General features: G+C 42.7%; 1 pseudogene; it reads right to left on the bottom strand.

Moving 5' to 3' along the window:
- Positions 1 to 11,731: 11,731 nt before the first annotated feature.
- On the bottom strand, positions 11,732 to 12,058 carry LOC119309170 (annotated as a pseudogene).
- Between the last annotated feature and the right edge of the window lie 7,228 nt (positions 12,059 to 19,286).

The following is a 19,286-nucleotide window of genomic DNA, read 5'->3' as shown; positions in this document are numbered from 1 at the left end:
AGGTTTCAACTTGGAAAGGAAGGCGGAAACATGGGAAATGTGGCTTTTGGTAAGGGGGAGGGGGCGGGGAGGTAGATATTTCCGTGGAAGCCGAAAATTTGGAATTGCTTCAGCGAAAAACTGGCGGGCAAGGTGTCATCAGACACGGTCCCTTATTCACAGTGGGCTGTGGACTGTAGCCTACGAACCTTCTCGAGTAATCCATAGGCGTACTATACACCGACGATGCTCCAGGATATTTTGTACTGCATCTCACACAGTTGGTGATAATAAACTTTGTGGGATCTACTTGATTTTTCATCTTGATTTGAATTACATAATGGGGTCACAGCTGCAAAGGATGGTGTTTGAATTGCTAGAACATCTATCTGTAGTGAACATGCAACTGTAGGTGTGTCTTCAAAAAAATTGGAATTATTCAGGGTTCGTTTGGACATTTTTATACGGTAACTTGGTTTTCTAGGAATTTCAGGTGCACAAGTCAAAATTAAACCACATGCACATGCTCCGGTGCACCAAAATGGGTTGTAAAATGATATACGTGTCCATAGATTGATGCTTACGTCCCATTCAAGAAATGGGGATGAATTTCAAACACCACGGCACCGTGGCTCTCCGGCAGATGTTGAGGTGCTTGCTTTTGTAATTATAGTAAATACAAAACTCGTTTGAAATTCATGAACCTTGGCATGCTATCATGGAACAACATCAAGATGCTGGGGTAAAAAAATGTTGTCCCATTTGGGCCAGGTTATGCTATAAGCTTCTCGCAAACCAGAGCTTCTCTCACAACAAGCATGATGGTTTCGGTAGGGAACATTTCACCTTTTTGGACGAAACGATATCTGTTGCATCTTCTCGATTTCAATTTTTTTCCTAGTGTCAACATAGAACAACAGGGGCGTTGTGTCAATTTTTGGGAGTTTTCGGGGTTTGCTTGGACATTTTTATACATTAACTGAGTTTTCTATGCATTCATGTGCATAATTCAAATTTGAACTACATGCACACATATGCCCAAATGCATAAAAATTGGTTGACAATTCAAATCTGTGTCCTTGGTTGCATGCTTAATTAGCTCCCATGCAAGAAATGAGAATGAATGTCAAACACCCTGCCACCGTCACTCAGCCGCAAACATTGAGATATATACTTGGTTTTTAAATTCTAGTAAATCCAAAGCTCGTGTGAAATTCATGAAACTTGGCATGCTATCATGGAGCGGCATCAACATGCCATTGTAAATTTTTTGTCCCATTTGAGGCAGCTTTGGGGATCTGCTTCTCGCAAATTAAACCAGAGCTTCTCAGAACAAGCCCGATGGTTTCAATAGGGAACGTTTCACCTTTCTGGAGGAAACGAGATGCATTGCCTCTTCTCGATTTGAATTTTTTTCCTAGTGTCAGCATTGAACAACAGGGGTGTTGTGTCAAATTTTGGGATTTTTGGGGGCTCACTTGGACATTTTTATACGTTAACTGAGTTTACTATGCATTCATGTGCATAATTCAAATTTGAACAACATGCACACATATGCTCTAATGCATATAAATTGGTTGAAAATTCAAATATGTGTCCTTGGTTGCATGCTTAATTAGGTCCCATGCAAGAAATGAGAATGAATGTCAAACACCCTACCACTGTCACTCGGTCGCAAACATTGAGATATATATATATATATATATATATATATATATATATATATATATATATATATATATACCTGGTTTTTAAATTCTAGTAAATCCAAAGCTTGTCTGAAATTCATGAACTTGGCATGCTGTCATGGAGCGGTGATACGTCTTGAGCTTGCGTTGGTTTTCCTTGAAGAGGAAAGGGTGATGCAGCAAAGTAGTGTAAGTATTTCCCTCAGTTTTTGAGAACCAAGGTATCAATCCAGTAGGAGGCTCCTCAAAAGTCACACGCACCTACACAAACAAACAAGAACCTCGCAACAAACACAATAAAGGGGTTGTCAATCCCTTCACGACCACTTGCGAAAGTGAGATTTGATAGAGATAATATGATAAGATAAATATTTTGGTATTTTTATGATATAGATTGGAAAGTAAAAGATGCAAATAAAAGTAGATAGAAAACTTATATGATAAAAGATAGACCTGGGGGCCGTAGTTTTCACTAGTGGCTTCTCTCAAGATTGCATAAGTATTACGGTGGGTGAACAAATTACTATCGAGCAATTGATAGAAAAGCGCATAGTTATGAGATTATCTAGGCATGATCATGTATATAGGCATCACATCCGTGACAAGTAGACCGACTCCTTCCTGCATTTACTACTATTACTCCACACATCGACCGACTCCTGCCTACATCTAGAGTATTAAGTTCATGAAGAACAGAGTAACACATTAATAAAGATGACATGATGTAGAGGGATAAACTCATGCAGTATGATATAAACCCCATCTTTTTATCCTTGATGGCAACAATACAATACGTGCCTTGCTGCCCCTGCTGTCACTGGGAAAGGTCACCGCAAGATTGAACCCAAAGCTAAGCACCTCTCCCATTGCAAGAAAGATCAATCTAGTAGGCCAAACCACTGATAATTCGAAGATACTTGCAAAGATAACTTAATCACACATAAAAGAATTCAGAGGAGATTCAAATATTTCTCATAGATAAACTTGATCATAAACCCACAATTCATCTGATCTCGACAAACACACCACAAAAAGAGTTACATCAAATAGATCTCCAAGAAGATCGAGGAGAACTTTGTATTGAGATTCAAAGAGAGAGAAGAAGCAATCTAGCTAATAACTATGGACCCGAAGGTCTGTGGTCAACTACTCACAACTCATCGGAAGGGCCTTTGAGATGATGTTGAGGCCCTCCGTGGTGATTCCCCCTCTGGTAGAGCGCCGGCGAAGGCTCCAAGATGGGATCTCTCATATACAGAACATTGCGGCGGTGGAATTAGGTTTTCGTGGTGCTCCTCGATGGTTTCAGGGTACGTGGGTATATATAGGAGGAAGAAGTAGGTCGGTGGACGCTCGAGGGGCCCACGTGGGTGGGGGGTGCGCCGGGCACCCTCGTGGCTGCCTCCTCTATTGCTTGACGTCCACTCCAAGTCCCCAGGATCACGTTTGTTCCAAAAAGATCGCCCCCAAAGGTTTCATTCCGTTTGGACTCCGTTTGATATTCCTTTTCTTCGAAACACTGAAATAGGCAAAAAAAACAACAATTCGGGATGGGCCTCCGGTTAGTAGGTTAGTCCCAAAAATGATATAAAAGTGTAAAGTAAAGCCCATAAACATCCAAAATGGGTAATATAATAGCATGGAACAATCAAAAAATTATAGATACGTTGGAGACGTATCAAGCACCCCCAAGCTTAATTCCCGCTCGTCCTCGAGTAGGTAAATGATAAAAACATAATTTTTGATGTGGAATGCTACCTAGCATATTTCTCAATGTAATTTTGTTTATTGTGGCATGAATGTTCAGATCCAAATGATTCAAAATAAAAGTTCATATTGACATAAGAAATAGTAATACTTCAAGCATACTAATAAAGCAATCATGTCTTCTCAAAATAACATGGCTAAAGAAAGTTATCCCTACAAAATCATATAGTCTGGCTGTTGCTATATCTTCATCACACAAAGTATTTAATCATGCACAACCCCGATGACAAGCCAAGCAATTGGTTCATACTTTAGTAATCTCAAACCTTTTCAACTTTCACGCAATACATGAGCGTGAGCCATGGACATAGCACTATATGTGGAATAGAATGGTGGTTGTGGAGAAGACAAAAAGTAGAAGATAGTCGCACATCAACTAGGCGTATCAACGGGCTATGGAGATGCCCATTAATAGATATCAATGTGAGTGAGTAGGGATTGCCATGCAACGGATGCACTAGAGCTATAAATGTATGAAAGCTCAACAAAAGAAACTAAGTGGGTGTGCATCCAACAAGCTTGCTCACGAAGACCTATGGCGTTTTGAGGAAGCCCATCATTGGAATATACAAGCCAAGTTCTATAATGAAAAATTCCCACTAGTATATGAAAGTGACAACATAGGAGACTCTCTATCATGAAGATCATGGTGATACTTTGAAGCACAAGTGTGGTAAAAAGGATAGTAACACTGTCCGTTCTCTCTTTTCTCTCACTTTTTTATTTGGTGGGCTCTTTGGCCTTTTTTTTAAAGTCTGAAGTCTCATCCCGACTTGTGGGGGAATCATAGTCTCCATCATCCTTTCCTCACTAGGACAATGCTCTAATAATGAAGATCATCACACTTTTATTTACTTACAACTCAAGATTACAACTCGATACTTAGAACAAAAATATGACTCTATACGAATGCCTCCGGCAGTGTACCGGGATATGGAATGAATCAAGAGTGACATGTATGAAAATTAGGAAGGCGGCCTTGCCACAAATACGATGCCAACTACATGATCATGCAAAGAGCAATATGACAATGATGATGCGTGTCATGTAAACGGAACGATGGAAAGTTGCATGGCAATATATCTCAGAATGGCTAGGGAAATTCCATAATAGGTAGGTATGGTGGCTGTTTTGAGGAAGGTATATGGTGGGTGTATGGTACCGGCGAAAGTTGTGCGACACAAGAGAGGCTAGCAATGGTGGAAGGGTGAGAGTGTGTATAATCCATGGACTCAACATTAATCATAAAGAACTCATATACTTATTGCAAGAATCTACAGGCCTTTGAAAACAAAGTACTACGCGCATGCTCCTAGGGGGATAGATTGGTAGGAAAAGACCATCGCTCCTCCCCGACCGCCACTCATAAGGAAGACAATCAATAAATAAAATTGTGCTCCAACTTCATCACAAAGCGGCTCACCATACATGCATGCTATGGGAATCACAAACTTCAACACAAGTATTCTTTAAATTCATAATCAACCAACTAGCATGACTCTAATTTTACCACCTCTATATCTCAAATCAATTATAAAGTATCAAACTGATCATAGCATCCAATTCACTTCCTATATGATAGTTTTTATTATACCGTACTTGGATGCCCATCATTCTAGGACCAATATTATAACCACAGAAAATACCATGCTGTTCTAAAAGACTCTAAAAATAATATTAGTGAAGCATGAGAGATCAACAATTTCTACAAAATTAAGCCACCGCCATGCTATAAAAGATATAAGTGAAGCACTAGAGCAAAACTATCTAGCTCAAAAGATATAAGTGAAGCACATAGAGTATTCTAATAAATTATAATCAAGTGGGATTCTCCCAAAAGGTGTGTACAGCAAGGATGACTGTGGTAATCTAAAAAGCAAATACTAATATCATACAAGATGCTCCAAGCAAAACACATATCATGTGGTGAATAAAAATATAGCTCCAAGTAAAGTTACCGATAGACGAAGACGAAAGAGGGGATGCCTTCCGGGACATCCCCAAGCTTAGGCTTTTGGTTATCCTTGAACATATTTGGGTGCCATTGGCATCCCCAAGCTTAGGCTCTTGCCACTCCTTAGTCCATAATCCATCAAATCTTTACCCAAAACTTGAAAACTTCACAACACAAAACTCAACAGGAAATCTCATGAGCTCCGTTTGTGCAAGAAAAAAAAACCACCACATAAGGTACTGTAATGAACTCATTCTTTATCTATACTGGTGTTAAACCTGCTGTATTCCAACTTATATATGGTTCATACCCCTTGATACTAGCCATAGACGCATCAAAATAAGCTAACAACACACGAAAAACAGAATCTGTCAAAAACAGAACAGTCTGTAGCAATCTGTAACTCTTGAGTACTTCTGGAACTCTAAAAATCCTACCAAAATACGAAGCCCTGGGAAATTTGTCTATTGATCTACAGAAAAAATAATAAATGCAAAAGCACGTTTCTGTGAATTACTAAAATTATTTTCGTGCACGCAAAGTTTCTGTTTTTCAGCAGAATCAAATTAACTATCACCGTAGGTTATCCTATAGGTTCTACTTGGCACAAACACTAATTAAAACATGAAAACACATCTAAACAGAATCTAGATGAAATATTTATTACTAAACAGATACAAAAACAAAAAAACAAAAATAAAATTGGGTTGCCTCCCAACAAGCGCTATTGTTTAACGTCCCAAGCTAGGCATTGATAAATTCAATGATGCTCACATAAAAGATAGCAATTGAAACACGAAGAGAGCATCATGTAGCATATGAAAATCACATCTAAGTCTAACATACTTCCTATGCATAGGCATCTTATAGTAATTTTTTTTTATCATAGCAAGCAAAAACTAGCATATGCAAGGAAGCGGAAAGAAACGATAGCAATCTCAACATAACGAGAGGTAATTTAGCAACATGAAAATTTCTACAACGATATTTTCCTCTCTCATAATAATTACATGCGGTATCATAAGAAAATACAATAATATAGCTATCACATAAAATATTCTCAGCACGATCCACATGCATGCAAAGTTGGCACTCTTCCAAAATAGTGGGATTAACATTAACTAAAGTCATGACCTCTCCAAACCCACTTTTATCAAAAACTTCATACGATTGAACATTATCCAAATATGTGGGATCTAAAGTTGACACTCTTCCAAACCCACTTTCAGTGTTATTGCAAACATTATTATCAATCTCATATTCAACATGGGGCTTAAATAAAATTTCAAGATTATAAGAAGAATCACCCCAATCATGATCATTGCAACAAGTAGTGGACAAAGCAAAACTAGCATCCCCAAGCTTAGGGTTTTCCATATCATTAACACAATTCACATTAATAGAATTTATAATAGAATCATTGCAATCATGCTTTTTATTCAAGGAGTTATCATGAATCTCTTCATAAATTTCTTCATCACAATTTTCATATTCACAAATTTCAAGCAAATCCTCATAAAGATAATATAGTGCACTCAAATCACTAGAAATTGGTTCATCATAATTGGATCTCTTAAAAAGATTAGCAAGCGGATGAGGATCCATAGATCTTAGCAAGCAAAGACGCAAGCAAAAAGAAGGCACATGGTAACACAAGATCGAACGGAAGAAGGGCGAATAAAACGGCAAGGGTGAAGTGGGGGAGAGGAAAATGAGAGGCAAATGGCAAATAATGTAATGCGAGGGAGATGAGTTTGTGATGGGTACTTGGTATGTCTTGACTTGAGCGAAGACCTCCCCGGCAACGGCGCCAAAAATCCTCCTTGCTAAGTCTTCAGCTTGCGTTGGTTTTCCTTGAAGAGGAAAGGGTGATGAAGCAAAGTAGCGTAAGTATTTCCCTCAGTTTTTTAGAACCAAGGTATAAATCCAGTAGGAGGCTCCTCAAAAGTCCCACGCACCTACACAAACAAACAAGAACCTCGTAACCAACGCAATAAAGGGGTTGTCAATCCCTTCATGGCCACTTGCGAAAGTGAGATCTGATAGAGATAATATGATAAGATAAATATTTTTGGTATTTTTATGATATAGATTGGAAAGTAAAAGATGCAAATAAAAGTAGATGGAAAACTTATATGATAAAAGATAGGTTTCACTAGTGGCTTCTCTCAAGATAGCATAAGTATTACGGTGGGTGAATAAATTACTGTCGAGCAATTGATAGAAAAGCGCATAGTTATGAGATTATCTAGGCATGATCATGTATATAGGCATCACGTCCGTGGCAAGTAGACTGACTCCTGCCTGCATCTACTACTATTACTCCACACATCGACCGACTCCTGCCTGCATCTAGAGTATTAAGTTCATGAAGAATAGAGTAACGCATTAAGAAAGATGACATGATGTAGAGGGATAAACTCATGCAATATGATACAAACCCCTTCTTTTTATCCTCGATGGGAACAATACAATACGTGCCTTGCTACCCCTGCTGTCACTGGGAAAGGACACCGCAAGATTGAACCCAAAGCTAAGCACTTCTCCCATTGCAAGAAAGATCAATCTAGTAGGCCAAACCAAACTGATAATTCGAAGTGACTTACAAAGATAACTTAATCACACATAAAAGAATTCAGAGGAGATTCAAATATTTCTCATAGATAAACTTGATCATAAACCCACAATTCATCAGATCTCGACAAACACACCACAAAAAGAGTTACATCGAATAGATCTCCAAGAAGATCGAGGAGAACTTTGTATTGAGATTCAAAGAGAGAGAAGAAGCCATCTAGCTAATAAGTATGGACCCGAAGGTCTGTGGTAAACTACTCACAACTCATCGGAATGGCCTTAGAGATGATGTAGAGGCCCTCCGTGGTCGATTCCCCCTCCGCGGAGCGCCGATGAAGGCTCCAAGATGGGATCTCGCGGATACAGAAGGTTGCGGCGGTGGAATTAGGTTTTCGTGGTGCTCGTCGATGGTTTCAGGGTACGTTGTTATATATATAGGAGGAAGAAGTAGGTCGGTGGACGCTCGAAGGGCCCACGAGGGTGGGGGGCGCGCCCATCCCTAGGGGGCATGCCGGGTACCCTTGTGGCCGCCTCCTCTATTGCTTGACGTCCACTCCAAGTCCCCATTATCACGTTTGTTCCAAAAAGATCGCTCTTGAAGGTTTCATTCCGTTTGGGCTCCGTTTGATATTCGTTTTCTTCGAAACACTAAAATAGGCACAAAAAACAGCAATTCAGGCTGGGTCTCCGGTTAGTAGGTTAGTCCCAAAAATGATACAAAAGTGTAAAGTAAAGCCCATAAACATCAAAAACGGGTAATATAATAGCATGGAACAATCAAAAATTATAGATACGTTGGAGACGTATCAAGCGGCATTAACATGTCATGGTAATTTTTTTGTCCCATTTGGGGCAGGTTTGGGGATATGCTTCTAACAAACCAGAGCGTCTCACAACAAGCCCGATGGTTTCGGTAGGGAACGTTTCACCTATCTAGACGAAACGATATCCATTGCCTCTTCTCGATTTCAATTTTTTTGCTTGTGTCAACATAGAACATCAGGGGTGTTGTGTCATTTTTTGGGATTTTAGGGGGTTCGCTTGGACATTTTTATACATTAATTGAGTTTTCTATGCATTCATGTTCATAATTCAAATTTGAACAATACATGCACACATATGCTCTAATGCATATAAATTGGTTGAAAATTCAAATCTGTGTGCTTTGTTGCATGCTTAATTAGGTCCCATGCAAGAAATGAGAATGAATGTCGTCAAACACCCTCCCACCGTCACTCGGCCGCAAACATTGAGATACCTGGTTTTTAAATTCTAGTATAAATCCAAATCTCGTCTAAAATTCAGGAAACTTGGCATGCATGCTATTATGGTGTGGCATCAACATGTCGTGGTAAAAAATTTGTCCCATTTCGGGCAGGTTTGGGGGTATGCTTCTCACAAACTAGATTTTCTTACAACAAGCCTGATGGTTTTGGTAGGGAACGTCCCACCTTTGGGGACAAAACGATATCCATTGCCTCTTATTGCTCTGAAATTTTTTCTCGTGTCAACATAGAACAACGGGAGTGTTATGTCATTTTTTAGGATTTTTCGGGGTTCGTTTGAACATTTTTATGCATTAATTGAGTTTTTAAATGCATTTATGTGTATAATTCAAATTTTAGCCATTCACATGACGCCATGTGTCTTGGTTTTAATGGCTATAGGTTTTAATGGCACTTGATCGCAAACATTTTAGAAAGAACACCCGTATGCAAAGTAAGAGCAGGATTTGTGCATCTCTTCAACACAAACGGTTGTTTTGGATGACCCATGTGCTACCACTTTACAAACAATTTGGTAAGATTTGCATCTATCATATTGGGTATGTTTCCATTTGTCAAACTGGAAAGATTGTCATTTGTTGATCTAGTAACATTTCCATTTGTCAACCTTATAACACTGCGATTTGTGAAAATATGAAGCTAAAAATCACTAGCAGTATCTAATTTTTGCAACTAAAATTCAGTAATTAAGCTAGATGGAGGCGAGGAGGTGTGTTTAGCCGGGCGTGCAGCAGGTGGCGCAGTTCTTGATACAGCTTTAATGCAGACGAGGGAGAGGGTAGCGGTTCCCGAAATGTTGAACGACCAATGATGCATCCTCCTTCAATTAGCATCATGAATGCATGAGGGAAGTAATGGGAGGAGGACCGGGAAAAGAGGCAGCATGATGTGAATGCAACGCAGTTTACACTCATATGAATGCGCCCCTCCATTCCAATGCATCTACCACATCATACGCACCTAAGCATTTGCCTAAGCACCTACACTAAGTGCAAAAGTGCTCACTCCAGACCCATGGCAGCGATGTGCGCGAGCGGTCAGTGGCTGTGCCAGACGGTCCACGATGCCGTCTTGCGACATGGCATCGAGGATCGTCTCCAGACGGTGTTGGCGACTGGCTGGTGGATGGCCGCCGTCGACGCCAGCTACGACTCTCAGTTGGACCAGATGATTGTTGCCACCACCAACAAGTTCACCGTCGTCAAGAAGCTCACGGACGACATCGCCATACTCCTCCAGCCTGCGCGGCCGGGCTCCTCATTGCCTGCCACCCTAACCGTCCTCCATTGTCGGAACCTCTTTCAAGCATTGGTGGCCCTGTGACTGCCCGCCGACGCCACGAAGAATGTCCATCTGGAGGTCGCGCTCGCCGCGAGGCGCCTCTCCCTGCAAGATTTTGCTGACCTACAATCCACGTTTACAAGCAGTCATGTACATAGGTATCTACAAGGCCAGTGAGGATGCTATGATGTTTGCCTTCTTCAACCAGCTGGAAGCCTTGGATGCCTTTGCTGAGAAGCACCTTGACCTCGCCACAAAAGCCGCCGATCCTTAGCCGCCGGTCGGTGGCCTGGTGCACTGAGTTGAGGAGGAGGAGGTCATACCTTGATGGATGCATCTATCTTCTTCCGTCCTTAATTCTTATTGTGCTATTGCCACTACTACCAAAACGACTATAGCTAATATGGACATTAATGACGCACCATGTATGTGGTGCGCCACTGCTATATAGCAGTGGCGCACTAGATATGGATGCGCCATTAGTAGCCATATTACTAATGGCGCATCTGGTGTGTGATGCGCCATTACTAGTTTTGTTCTGGCCCCACACCCCTCCCAGATTTAGCAGTGGCACTAGAGAAAAATGCGCCATTACTAGTTTTAACTAGTAATGGCGCACCAGTAAAAAATGCGTCATTGCTATCTATACGTATGGCGCACCCCTACTAGTGCGCCATTGCTATCACCCCTTATCCCCTCCCTCTAGTCACGTTCTCTCCCCTCCCCTTCCTCCTGACACACCCACCCACCTCCCTCGACTTCGATCTAGATCGGGAAGCCCCGGCCACCCGCCTCTTACTCTCCCTCCCGACCACAGCGAGCCCCCTTCCCCCTCCCTCACACCAGATCCAGGGCATGGAGCCGTGGTGAGCTCCTTCCCCAACCCTCCTCACCGGATCCAGAGGAGAGCTGGTGACCACATCCTCCGGCGAGGCCGTTGCTCCGGTGTGTGGAGGCCGCCGAGATGTAGGAGGAGGAGCTCCCCGCCACCCGAAGGCCCCAGATCCAGCCGCCACGGCCATAGCCGGGCTTCCAGATCCTCGTCTAGCTTCCAGATTATGCGGTCCTTCGACGGGCCGCTGGAGGCTGACCTCCATAGCACACAGGAATTGGAGCAGGTTCGAACCGATCTGCCGCTCTGATTCGATTATTGCCACATGTTGGCCGCTTCGAGGCTACGATTCTGTTTCTTTCAAGTATCATCGCAGCTTGAACTTCTCGCCCTTGCGGCAGCACGCCGAGGCGGCGCTGCTGAAGTAGGCCCGCCCGGGCTTGGTGAGGTTGAAGACGGAGTTGCCGTCCTCCAGCTTGAGCAGTGGGTCGGACACGTCACAGGCGGTGAAGGCCTTGGCGGTGAGCTGCACGACGCTGTCCTAGCTGGGCGGGTAGAGGAAGAAGAGGGCGTCGCCGAGCTTGACGGGGACGGACTTGGCCCACCGCACGTACACGTCCAACTTGCTGGACGGCGGTACCCCCCACGCGTCCAGCCCGCCCACCTTGTACTGAGCGGCGGCGAACCCGTCCATGGAGGTCATGGAGATGCACAGCAGTAGCGCCAGAGCCGCTAGAGTCGCCATTCCCACCGGCGCCGCCAAGTTGAGCGCTTCGTATTGTCGTCTCCTGCACGCATCCGGCCACTTCTTCGTTTCCCAGGTGAGCTAAGTAACACCCGCTCCCTCCCTGCCATTTCTCGCGTGCTCTCATTTTGCTAGGAGTCACCTACATCATGCCATCTGAATCTTGGGTTCTGAACTTCTGATCCAAGTTTCCCTGAGCAACACGAACGACATATAACATCTGAATCTTGGGCTGCCAGGTTGTATAATTCTGGCGTTCTTCACCTCCCGCTTACAACCAAGTAAATTTTGACAACAAATTCACTTCTACACTAGTAGAGTATACTGGATAGGGATGAATAAAGTCACTGCAGTCTTGAGCTTATTATAACTTGTCAGTTCAGATTTCAGACAGAACCCGGGTCTAGCTTTAGCCTGAAACTTGGTGAAATACCAACAACTTCACAATCATATGTGTCACCAACCAAGTTTACCAGCTACCAATTCTCTATGGTGAGCTGAAAAAAAACACTCCACAGAACTCGTATATTCTGGTCTTCTTTACCTTCCTATTTCAACCAAGTACTAGATGAACCGATTGAAGCCTTGCTCGTTGATCAAAATCTTAGCTTTTGGCCCAGCTGGGTCTGTACAAGAGCAAGGAGGAGGCCGCCAGGCAAGAAGAGGTGCTGGGGAAGCTTGACAAGGTGGCTGTTTCCTCCTTCCATATGCGAGTTGGCGTTACCTTTTGGTAATTTATCGTCTGGTGAACAATATGCATGTTTGAAATGCAGATTGTGAAAGAGTGGGTCAAGGAGTTGGCTATTCAGAGAGGCCAAGTAAACACAAATGCCATGCTTTTCACCTTCGGGTCATACCATCTAGGGGTAATGTACATGCTTTGCGTTGCTTATTTTGGAATCAGCGCTATTCTAAAGAATAGGTAACATATTTGAGCATGTATTTGTTTAGCTGCACTAAAAGAGGCTTCCGGTTAGTAACTTAATATTACCAAACATAGTATTAGTGTTCTTTAGAGATAAAGACACCAGGATATGGAAATGCCACACACCCTTAATTTGATTCTTAACAACTCTTGAATTGTATGCCAACTGGCTCAACTGCATCTGGCTGAACTATTCCTGTTTTCTGTCTATGTCGCTGCTTGTGTTCTAGTACTTTTTCGGATACTCTATTTTCAGTTCTCGCAGTCATAGATATAGAGCACCGCGTTGATTGGTGAACATCATAGACTCTGGAATCAGTCCTGCTTTAAAGGGTATTTTACCTATCACATCATATGTTTGTTTAGCTGCATTAAAGAATAGGATTCGACTTAGTAAGTAACCCTTTTTTTGCTGATACTTGTTTGATATTGCTTGCTCGTGAGTTAGTAACTTAGTATAACCACAATACCACAAAGAGTGTGTGCTCCTTAGAAGAAGAAAAACGGACACCATGGTATGGGAATGCTAAACACATCGTATGACCACTTCTAAAGCATATGAGCTCAACTGCATCAGCTAAATTATTCCTTTTTTCTATGTTATTGCATAGAATTGGGTGTTCTCCTTTTTGTTATACTTGAGCATGTTTATGTTTGCCCTACTCATGAATTGTTAGTTCTTTCAATTCTAGCCCTCCTATCTTTAATTCCCTGGCTGCTGGACTACCTGCAGGACAACGAGTTCATCTGCGGCAGCTATCGCTGTGAGCAGTCCGTCTGCGACGCGCTCCGTAGCGTCTTCGCCGGGCACAACGAGATCCTCAACGTCTGGAAGTAAGTCGCCGGCCATCTGTTTCCTGATGAATTTTCTTTCTAGCTCAATGTGATCGGATCTGACTAGTATGTTCAGATTTGCTCTTGTTTTCTTTTCAAATAGTACTAGTAGTCTATATTCCAGTTGTGCGACCACCTGTAGCCACTTGAACCGATGAGAATTCTTCAAGCCTACCTATAGCCACTTGAACAGATGTCTATCTCAGATCTGCTCATCTAAAAAAGCCAAGTGGAGTAGTATACTGGTAGTATAGTATAATAATACTATCAAAAGGTAAATGCCATGATTATTTAGCTTTGTGAGATAAATACTCGTCGAAAGTGGGCTCCTATCAAAATTCATTTCCATTATAATCTTACTCATACAATATTCACACCATGTAATTCTAGAAATATATGCTCATATCTAGTTCTGCATAAAAAATAACAGTATTGACATGTTATAAATAGTTTGTTTGTTTTTCTGTTTATTTTGTTACATTTTGTAGGGATAAAGTGAAGAAAAAGAAGAAAATATTACTAGAAGATTAGTTTTAGGATTTTCTTTTATTTCCTTGCAATTTTCCTTTTATTGGATACTTGTAAAGACATTGTAATATTCTTACTATAATAAAAATTATGATTCTATTTCATTTTTTTGTTTTTAAATTATTTTTCCTTATAGGTTGTTTTCTGTAAATTAGAATTTTTTTTGTTTTCCAAATACATTACTAGTGGCGCATTTAAGCCCTTATTAGTGGCGCACCTTCCTTTATTACTAGTGGCGCACCTATAAGGCTATTAGTGGCGCACCTGGAGGGAATACCAGTGGAGCACCTAAGGGTTAGTAGTGGCGCACCATGTGGTGCGCCATTGGTATTTGGATTACCAATGGCGCATCAAAGGTGCGCCATTACTAACAATTACTAGTGGCGTGTTAATAGTGGTGCACCTATAGTGCGCCATTAATAGCAAAAACTGGTGCGCCACTAACAGCCATATTTCTAGTAGTGTGCATTCGCGTTCCAGTCAATAAAGACATGTGTGATCCTTTTGCTTAATTATATGCATCACTGTAACTAGTACTCCATCGTGTCAATTTATAAGTTGTGCTGCCAGTGTTTGGGGCCACGATGACACATACAGAGAGGACATCCAGCAGTTTCAATGGCGATTTGTCAAAATATGCAGCTAAAAATCACTAGGACTATCTAATTTTTGCAACTAAAATTCAGTAATTAAGCATATATTTCATTCATAGATTAAGCAGTCGTGCTTAATCTATACAAACAGTTCAACCGTTAGGCGCCGTGGCGCGCTGTGCTCGCCGTTAGGCGCCACGACGTGCTTTGCTCGCGTCCGTCGACGCGCTTGGGTTGTGGACAGCTTTTCCTTGCGTGTTCAACTGCTATATATATATATGGTTGCTCACCGTTGAGGCGACCGCAGAGCGCTCTGCTCGCGTCCCTCCGCGCGCGCTCTGCCAACGGTTGGGCCTGCGCACGATCACGTCGGGGGCCCCATATGCATGCGGTTGTGCCACGTGCGTTGCCACGCGGTGCAGTTACGTGTGGCACAATGGAGTTACGCTTTGCGAATTAGAACTGCCATCAGGACGTGTCGTCCGACCTCCCCTTTAATTCCCGCGGCCATTATAGCCTTAGTCTCTTCAACCTTTCGATCGCGCCCCATAACACAACAAGCACACCCACGACGACACATAGAGAGGGGATGTCTAGCGGCGCTCCAATGGAGTTCGGCGAGCATAAAGTAGAGACCCATGCGAGGGATACGGATCTCTTGGGGGTGTACACCATCGACCCGACCATGGTGGACGACTACATTAACACCGTTGAGCAGTTGCTTGCTGGAGACAAGTACAAGGTGGTCGGCATCGACCTCCAGTACACCGACAATGGTCCCGACATAGATCAGAAGGTTGCCACCACCCAGTTGTGCATGTGCCGTCATGTCCTCATCTACCAATACTGCATGGCCAGAGAGCCTTGCGACCGTTCAACAGATTTGTCAACAGCACCGACTACAAGTTCGCCACAGTGGAAACCACTGACAATGTAAAAGCGCTCAGTGTTACGGGCTTGGCCTGCGAGAACCTTGTCGAAATCCGTGACCACTACAGGGTCTGGGGCAGCACGAAGAAGGACTCCCTAGTCGAACTCGCCTCGGCCATCATCAACCCCTACTACAAAAAGATGAAGCAGGATGCCTAGAGAACAACTGCCGTATCTTGGAACAGGGCCTGGGTGCGGAGACTGGATGAACCTCACCTCAGGTTCGCGGCCAAGAGCGTGTACACATGCTTCGAGATGTACAGACGGATCGTTGACATGAGGAAGTGCCTCGTTACCCAAATCTACAAGCCCGAATCGAGCCACAAGCAGAGCAAGCGTCACAAGAAGTAGATGATGATCAGATGATCATTTATGCTAGTTAATCATGCATGTAATATATAGTTTACTTTGTTGACCTGTGGAAGTGTCATGTGTGTAGTAGCCACCTATGAAATTATGCATGTAATAGTTTACTTTGGTGTGTGCAAATGCCATGGTTGTAGTAGCTAGCCACCTATGTAATTGGATGTTTAATTTGGTTAATCATGCATGTAATATATATGTTGTTGTTCTGTATGCAATCCCATTGCACAACACACATGTCTTATTAGCAGCAATTGTCTGTGTTATTATCGGTCTTCGCACACATTTCTGATTATAGACTTGTTTGCCGCGTATCATGCACATCTTGTCATATTGAACCATTTATGTTCTCTTGTCTCAACACAAACAGTTCATCCGCGTGAACTGCATGCCGTATATCGCACACACCTTGATTTGGCTGACCGTTTCTTTTGTGTTGCCTAATCACAAACAGTTCATCCTAGTGAACCGTATGCTGTTTATCACACACACCTTCATCTGGCTGCCTATTTCTTTTGTTGCCCCTCATCGCAAACGGTTAATTGCACTGAACCGTATTCCCTACATCACACACGGAACTAAAATCTGAACCGTGTTTGATGCATCCTCATCGAAAATGTTTTGCACCTTTTTTGACGGTTTTTTACACCACCGTTTGTGATTAATGTATCGCACATAGTTTCGTCAAAGGGTCCTGATCGTAGTGTCACGTTAACAGCATCCTGCAGTAGTGTCTTCCCGTGTAACAGATCTGCATTATGGTTTCTGCCGTTCATTAGTGTTCTTCACCGGTCTTCATCTTTCTCCCTAGAACGCATAATTTGATCTGAACCCAACATTAAAGCTGCGTAGTGGTAGTTTCAGCATCCCTTTTTGATTGTAAAAGGTACCCTTTCTGTACAAAATCTCATCTAAGCAGACGAGTTCCTCCACTGTCATAACCTTATGTTAAGATTTATTTTGTTTTTTGAACTGTTGTAGATCCAAAATCATAGAACTAATCTATGGAACTTGTTTGCCCATCACTTAGCAAAACTTCACTTATAGATTTGTCGCACTGCAATCGTGCGGGCGGCTTATACGATAAGTCGTAACCCGTCATATAGCATTAGTCCCCTTTTTGAGCCGCCAATATATGTTCACAATCTGTATAACCCGACATTGTCTTCTAGTTTAACCATGCTGACCTTTATAGCACTTATTCTTCTGCATATGAATTAGCATTGCACTTACTTTTTGATCATTGGACGGCTTAACAGCATAACCTTAATCCGGTAATATTTTCCTTTTTTAGGCTTTCATCAACAAAATGACCAAAATTGTTACCTCATGCAACTGGGTCACCTCCCGGGTTACCGAGCAGACACTGAATGAGCATGTTCAGGTGGGCGTCTTGGCCGCAAAGAACGTTATCCACTGGAGAGTCCCAGGAACCGAGACCACCCCTGACCCAAAAGAAGTCAAAGTTGTCGTTTCACTCCACCCGGCTCAATTTTTTTTCGTGATGTGCTACATTTCTTCAAACTTCATCCTCAAGACATCGGGCCCAACTCTGCTTCAAACATCTGCAATTTTCAAGTTTTTTGTGAAGTGTATCTTCAACAAGAGCCCACTATAGAATTGTTCAGGGAATTCTATTACTTGAACCGCCAGGCCGAGTTCACAGACGGGCCTAGCCTAGAACTAGGTGACATTTCCATTCAGAGGCAGAAAGAAGCCACTTTTCCTGCTGCCGCACCTCCCAATCATCCTAAGGACTGGAACCAAACGTGGTTTTATTGTCAAGACACATCTCTAGCGGACGAAAATCCGCTGCGGGGTTTCCGTGAAAACTGGCTTAACAACAGACACCATCGCCCAGAGCGGATCAACACAGAAGAACGGGCCAAATATATGCCCATTTTTTCAAAGATTAGGGCCTTAATGGCTAATGGTTTGAATGGAGCCGATCTAGTTCGATGCTGGGTCGCATGGAGGATCTTACCCTTAAGCTGTAGGCCCGGCTTAATGTGTGAGTATACTGGTAATGTCAAAGATCCCTAGTGCCACTGTCAAATAGAGCTGGATGATGATGCAATCAATAAGATGACCAAGACACTGCTTAATGAGAGCTTGGAAACTTGCAGCAAGATAGGCTTGAATCCTTTCTGGACCCTTAACAAAGCTCCAGTTGTAAGTACTTTAAACAACTTTCACTAAATCATTATTTGTCAATCTGCCTTCTCATTATTACTTGAACTTCTGCAGGCTGATTCCCCCTTCTGGAGCAAGAAGCTTCAGGATAAATTGGCCAAAAAGACCAGGACAAAGAATAAGGCTCCCAGAAAGCCCTCCACGAAGGAAATGAACACCTTAGAGCTATTTGCTTTGAATGACGATGAGTCGGAGGTAGAACTTGACTCCCTTGGCTCTTTCTTTATACACCTTATTGATGCTGAAAACTCTCAGGATGACAAGGAGGCCAGCCGCGTAGATGATGAAGAGGTAATTATCCTTTCCTCTAACTCAGAAACTATGCCGAGATAGAGAACTCGACAAGCGAGCCGAAAAGTAAGGTTTTCTCACGCTTTAGCTTACTTGGATCCCAATTTTATTTTGAAGAAGCAGCAGCATGAAGTTCGCCGCATGACCCGGAATAGTGGCGGCGGGAATCTCTTATCTGGTTTACCCAATACACCAGTCCCTCGCAAATGCCGAGCAGAGGTTTCACAGTTTTCCGACTTGGCTTTTCCAAAGGCGGGTCTTGTTCAACAACCCCTTAACCCTTCTGATTCAAACTATCAGGGCACTTCTTACTCCTCATCTGGTGACTCCACTGGGACTCAGATCCCCCTTTTCAAAGTCGCCCCTCGGTGAGAATAATGAATTTCCTTGCTTTTAAACCCTTTGTAAATTATCATGCTAATATCTTTATGTCTTTTTGCCAGCGGTAAAGACAAGCCAAGCAAGAAGGTGAAGACAACTAAGACGGGCGAAGACACCAACGCCATCAAAGATCCCAAGG

This window comes from Triticum dicoccoides, chromosome 5B (genome assembly GCF_002162155.2).
Source record: "Triticum dicoccoides isolate Atlit2015 ecotype Zavitan chromosome 5B, WEW_v2.0, whole genome shotgun sequence".
Classification (NCBI taxonomy): domain Eukaryota; kingdom Viridiplantae; phylum Streptophyta; class Magnoliopsida; order Poales; family Poaceae; genus Triticum; species Triticum dicoccoides.
The sequence above is the reverse complement of the archived record's forward strand: the minus strand, read 5'-3'. Positions and strand labels throughout refer to the sequence as shown.